Source organism: Fundulus heteroclitus, chromosome 5 (assembly GCF_011125445.2).
Source record: "Fundulus heteroclitus isolate FHET01 chromosome 5, MU-UCD_Fhet_4.1, whole genome shotgun sequence".
Lineage (NCBI taxonomy): Eukaryota > Metazoa > Chordata > Actinopteri > Cyprinodontiformes > Fundulidae > Fundulus > Fundulus heteroclitus.
Genome location: NC_046365.1, coordinates 24,289,985 through 24,297,068, shown reverse-complemented (window position 1 = coordinate 24,297,068; position 7,084 = coordinate 24,289,985).

Here is a 7,084-nt window from a genome sequence, read left to right as displayed (position 1 = left end):
ATAGCATCCAATTACATTTATTACTAATTTCAGTCTCCTTCTGTTTTGTGTCATGCTGTACTCTTCACAGCAAGCTCAAATAACCTGCATCTTCCCCTCCCTCCCTCTCTCTCTCTCTCTCTCTCTCTCTCTCTCTCTCTCTCTCTCTTCTCCCCAACAGATGAGCATGGCCTGAAGGAGGAGGCCCGCCATCCATCCAGATCCGCGCCCGATCCTGCCGTTTAAACCCGAGCAGGCTCGACTAATGCCCCTGCCTCAGTCCTCCGTCTGCCGCTTCATGGGCTTTGTTCGAGACGGCTCCCGTATTTACCTCACTCCATCCATCTTCTTCATATTTTTCACTGCCTAATTCTTCCCTCTTCACCTTGATCTCTGTCTCCTCCCCAACTACTGTCCACATTCCTTGCTCCTTCCCCCCCCCCACCCCATGCTTTCTTATTCCTGCTTGCACCTTTTGCGTTTCTCTTTAGCAGACGCGTTCCCCCATTCAATTGTTGTTCTCTTGTTAAAATAAAAAAAAAGAGAAAAGAGGGAGGGAGCTTAGATGAGAAGTCGGTGGCGTTGAGCCGAGGAGGACACACTCCACTTAGATAAATATCCCCATCGCTCTGAGCGGAGCCAGGGAGATTTATTCATCCGCCGAGCTGGCAGAAAATTGACTTGTTTCATGGGGGCAGGCCGGTGACGCATTGCCACGAGAGGCAAGGGGACAGGATGGAGGGAGGAGAAGGAGGGATGAAGAATAATAAAGAGAGAAAAGGACGGGTGGGGCGGGTTGGGTGGGGGTGCAGGAGAAAGCGATCTAGCAAGAAGGGAGGGAGAAAAACGATAAAGAGAGATGAGAGAGAGTGATGTCCCTCCCCTTGTAATAGAGGATAAAGCCAGTGGGGTGGTGAAACAGTGATGAGGGAAATGGTACAGTTGACATTTATATAAGAGGATATTGATGAAGCAGAGGCACAGGCTGACTCAATCCAGTCCTCCTCTTCCTCTTTTACCTCTTCTATCTTGTTTACTACTTTTCACTCTTCCTCTGCTTGTCTTTTTCACCCCCGTGTCTCCTTTCAGCTCTCGCTGTCTTTGCCCTGACAAAGTGCTCTTATTGGACACTACATCCTCATCCAGGCAGAGGGGCCGCAACCTTGGGTGACTTAAGACTGGAGCCTCCAATGCATCACGGCGATAATCTCTTATTTTCAGCCTCCCACGTACACGCACGGACACAGAGCATCATCCCTCAGCAGAGGAAAAGAAACCCACAGCTTCCCCTGTTTTTCATATCGGCTCCATGCTAACACAGCAAATAGAGAGGAGACGAATGCTGCCTCCCCTAGGCTTTTCTGAAGAGGTGAACGGAGGTGTGTGCGTGTGTTTGTATGTGTGTGTGTGTGTGTGTGTGTGTGTGTGCGTTTGAGTGGGTGTGTTTGTAAGTGGGTATGTGTTCTGGGAGCACTGGGGTGTGGAGGATTTCTGCTTGTATCAGCACCTGAGCTGCACGGAGAGAGAGGTGTCCAGGGGAGAAAGATGGGGAAACTGTGTGTGTGTGTGTGTGTGTGTGTGAGAGAGAGAGAGAGAGAGAGAGAGAGAGAGAGAGAGAGAGAGTGGAGGTTGAAGGAAGGGGGGGTGGATAACAGGGGGTAGAGCATAGTATAATTTAGTCACACTGAAGCTCAACAATCACATCAGCCTTGGATAGGGACCCAGGGTGATCATTTAAATTGGGAATTAAGTCACCAGTGAGCGGTTATATTTCCACTGAATCAGTGGTTTATTAAAGGAGGAGAAGTCAATCGTGATTGTGCCCGGGTTCGTGCTCGCGCCCATGCAGGTAAATCCATGAGTGGGAATGCGTTCGCTCCAGGTCTCCGTGATGCACCTGTGCCACGGCTGACAGGGGAATGATGGAGGATTTGCTGATGGAGGCGATTCCTCACAACAAACAAGCTCTTTAAACCCAATGAACATGCGCGTCATCGGTCACTGCATAGGTACGACCAGAAAAGTGGTTTGAATGATTCCCAACCCACAGTCTGTGAACGAACAAGTGGCCCAGAGCTCAGCTGGTCCTCGATCGGAAAATTTATAATCGACGATTTTAAAGGCAATCTTTGGTATTTAGAGGTGCCTCTGTATAAATTCAAATTTAGGTTCTTTTATTTCAGAAATTTAGTTGTGAAAGTCAAACCTACGGATTACATAGATAAGATAAGATAAGATAGGCTTTATTGATCTCACATTGGAGAAATTCACAAGTCACATCGGCTCAGTAATCAGTAATCATAGGAAGAAGGAGGACGAGGTGAATCATATATATACAGTGTGTCCTCGTTATACCATGGATCGAAAGGAGTAGGTAAGAAAAAGAAAAAAAAGAAAAATACAAAAAGAAATAAGGCAGAGGATGTCTTATGTACATTCACTGTGGCTTATATGCGTGTGTATTGACATCTATTCGGGTGTAGTAGTAGCAGAAGTCACTTCTTTCAGGATTATTGCACAGTGTATTAAATAGAATTGCACATTAGTTATTGCATGTTGGTTCTTACAGTTAAGATAAAAAAAAAGATAAAAAAGAGGGATGTAATTATTGCATTCTTTACTGTTACTTTATAAAAAATCATGGCATAAACTAAACAAACTAAATTCTGTGACTCCAAAAATGCTAATAATATTTCAGACCTACAAAAATGTATTTAAGAAAAAATGGTTGGTGTACATAAAAGCTTGTCTCTGCACTGTAAAGCATGTCACACTCACAAAACTTGTCCTCCCGCCTCTGGGACCTTAATTTCCAAATTAAATGCTAAATTTACTTTCATCTAGATGAGGACTTTGGACTGCTGAGTGCAGTCAATTTTCTCCTTTGCCCAGGTAAGACATTTCTGACATCCCTTGTTCAGTAGTGGCTTAAGTTGCTGCCCATGTCCTCAATACGTTTGTGAGTGGTGAGTGGGGCCTCAGCAGTAGTGAATCTTCCCCCAAACACTTAAATGCACTTTGTCTCTCAGGTGTTAACTTTGTTGTTTGTGCATTTTTTTTAGTAACAAACTTTTGAGGCTCATCCTAGTTATGGAGAGTGTGAGTGACTGCTACACAAATGTCGATTCAGCAGTCTTTCCCATGATTGTGTAGGCCATAAAATGACATTTCTGTATTGAACATCCTTTGTGACCTCTTTTAATTAACAGAAATAAACACCTGTAACATATCACTTGGTATGTAATGAGTCTAGATTCTAGATCATATATTAATTTCACGTTTTAGATACAATTACTGTCTATATAGTGTATAATTTAATATGTCACAAAACTGAAACATATAAATTCATGTTTTATTTTAAATGATGTTGTGATCAGCCATCCACTCTTTCCTCGAATCCAGTCAATAGGTCTAGAAAGGATGCCCAGACATCCATATTTTCAGCAACATTCTCCATCTAATTCTGCAGGATACCTGCGTCTTTTCAGTCTACAATCTAGTTCAGTACAAACAAAATTCTGGTTCTACCCAGAATGCATTTTGTTCAGATGCCTGAACCAACAGCAGCTCTACCAGGAGCTCCCCAAGGATAACTGAGCTCCTCACCTTATCTGAAAGGCTTCCACTACTCTGCAAAGGAAGCTCATTTCAGGTACTTGAATCTGAGATCTCGTTCTTTTGCTTAGGATCAACATCCAGAGAAACAATGAAACACAAATTATTCTATTTGCAGCTCTGGAAAAGTTGGACAAAATTCCTTTAGATTAGAAATTTCCAAGAATATACTTATTTCTTCTTATTATTAGAAAATATTAAGTCTTTCTGTATGTTTGTTAATATATTAAAGAAGTCGAGTCAAGGACTTATTTAGCTTATTCCTTTGTTTTTTCTGTGTCTGTAATTTTTTTTTCATATGTCTGTAATGTTTTTCTGCTCATGTACAACTTCAATCGTTTTGTTACGGAAAAGTGCTATATAAATAAACTTACCTTACATCCGCAGACCACAGGGGATGGCCAGAACTTTGATAGATTGCAGGTGACAGAGCAATGCAAAGTAGTGCATAAATGTAAACTGGAAGGAAAAATTATATAAAAAAAATGTATCTGAAAAGTTAGCCACATATTTCTGTTCAGCCCTCTTTACTTTGACATCCCTTAGTAAAACCCAAAGAAACCACTTTGCCTTTGAAAGTAACCTGATCATTATTTAAGAGGAATCCACCAGCGTATAATTCAGTCGGTGTAAATCCAGCTGTTCTCTGAAGGCCTCAGAGGTTCATTAGAGAAAATTAGTCAACAAACAGCCTCATGAATACAGAGGAACACAGCAGGCGGACCAGGGAGAAAGTTGGAGAAGTTTAAAGCAGACATGGATTATGAAAACTAGCAGAAGGTTTGAGGACCTCACAAATCTACAGAATCAGTCTGGCACAAAGGCTTGGAGGTCCACCTAAACCAGCAGAGGGGACAAGTCCGGAGGAGCAAGTCAGAATATCCCATATGGAAGATGGTTTTATATTTAAGTTGTATGTTTATTTTAGTTGAAACTTGTATGTAATGCAAAAATCTGTAAATTAGTACAAATGAAACTTATCAGAAAAATGTGTGACAGAAAATTCCCATACAATATCCTTAGAAAATGTATTATGAAACCTATATGAAAGGCCCATCATCAGTGAAAATACTGCAAGAAACATAGAAAAGACTTGTGGTCTCACAATTGTAAGACACACATAAACTGCAACCAAACTGATGATAAAATTAAAAGAAAATGCATGAGTAAATAAAAAGCGGGTGACAGCTGAATTATTGCCAACTTTAGTATTTTTGACAAATATTTTAGAAGCACCTAGAACAATCTTGAGTACTTCATAAAATAACGTTCACTTCATTCTTGTTGGAGAAATACTTTTAATTTGGAAAATTAGCATAAAATAAATTAGCATAAAATGCACATTATATTTTGGAATAAATGTCATGCTTGGTTGTCTTTTCACATAATATGAGTTTATTATAGAGATGTTTGTACCACTAAACAACATAAATGTTGATAACAGGTATTACACAACTCTTCACATAAAGATGAATGCATGTTTTCTTCACTGCTGTGCAATTTGATTTGTTACATTAATAAGTCTTTAGAAAGTTTCCTTGTCAGCTCAGAAATCTAAAATGAGCTTCCTGTTTCAATAATTCACAGCAATGGGTGTTCAGTAGCCAACATAAAGTCGAGCTGGACGGTGGACAATTGTACGTACATACATGGTCTAACTATCTGAGTTGTATGCATAGCTTTGTGAAAGTAGCCACTATCAAGACTAAATCATATAAATTATGGAAAGAGGTTCCGCAGTATCCGCTGCAGGTCCACCAGGTTCTGCAAAAACTTTTTCCCCGTTGCCATCAGACTGTTGAACTGCTGAACTCTAAACTGGACCCTGCACCACATTTGCACATTTGCATCACCGCATCTCTATCTAGCATTACAAATGCTGCCAAACTTGCAGTTTCTAAATGCATTTTTGCACAAATGCCTTTTTGCACCATCATTTCTGCACATACAAATGGTTTAAAATATTCTCCTGTACACCGTGATCACACACTGTTCTCTTTCTCCTGCATTGTTTACGTTTCAATTGTTTACTTTTTAATCACTGCTGCACTCTATACTGTAGTTTACAAGCTGTATGCAACGGGAGTTCGTTCTGTATGCACTCTGTACATACAAAACGACAAATAAAGATGTCTAAGTCTATGATAATAAATCTTTATTAGCACACTTTACATCCATAATCACATAAAAGAAAGATCAACAAAAAGCACACAAATATAAAATATCCTTATATATAAGCCTTGTATGATGTGCAATATATAAAACACAAACTGAAGAGGATTGAATGCTTATATATTCTTAGATGCCTTTTTTATTTGTTTTCCATGTGGGATTCCCTCTCAGTGATGAACCCTTCCTTCCTTCCTTCCTTCCTTCCTTCCTTCCTTCCTTCCTTCCTTCCTTCCTTCCTTCCTTCCTTCCTTCCTTCCTTCCTTCCTTCCTTCCTTCCTTCCTTCCTTCCTTCCTTCCTTCCTTCCTTCCTTCTTTCCTTCCTTCGTAGAAATATCTGCCAGTGGTAACACCTTTTTTGTGTTTTCCATTTCGAAATGAGCGTAAAGCTCTGAGAACTCGGGGAAACTGAGTCGGGAACAGTCGGGTCTTAGGAGCCATGAGACCACAGCTCCTGTCCTTTGGGAGGAGGCAAACTAAAAGCATGCAAATATACCGATCACGGTCTCATCTTCACTATCTAGGGGCTTTGGTAGTTTAAACACATCTGGGTTGTAGGGAAAAGAAAAAAAATGGTTATAAACGCTGAAATAATCATAAAAGTCTCATTTTACGCTTACACCGGTTAATATTAGTTAATTTCTGCACACCATTGTTATGGACTCTACCGGGTCTGATCAAAACAGCCTCTGGTTTTCTTGGAGGACGGTGAGGTGTGTGTATAGTTTCCAAACCTGAGAATGTTTGTGCCTTTTGGTGTCGGGGCAAATGTGAGTGGCAGACGTGCGGAGGGGCGCCGTGACCTTCTCTCTCCGCACTGTAACTCAATCAGAGCTCAAGGCGTGACACCGTAACCCTGCGTGGCAGGAAGCGACCCGGCTGCGCCGCCCTGCTAATGCCTCCACTAACGGGTGTGACCGCGCTGCGCTCATATCCCCCCGGAAAACCAAACCGCTTCACTGCCGCTCTCTTACAAATGAGTGATAAGCCCCGGTTTTATCTTTTGGTGCGATTTGCCTTGAAATGTGTGTCCAGGATGACAAGTTCACAGGTTACCAGCTCTCGGGTTACGGATTCATTAAGGGAATTAATGAGGCTTCTGTGGCAGCTGGATTAAGAGAGTATCTGCTTTCCTTGCAGGCATGCTGTCCAAAACCTCCATTGGAAACAATCTGCATTGACCACAATTATTTTAAATGGCCTGTAAATGGACAATGGCCGCACTGAAGAACATGAGCCTGGGTGTTGATTTTTCTCAGGCTATAAGGTGGCCTGAGGTTAGGACGGCAACACTTGTAGATGTTTAGATAGGAGAGGGTGA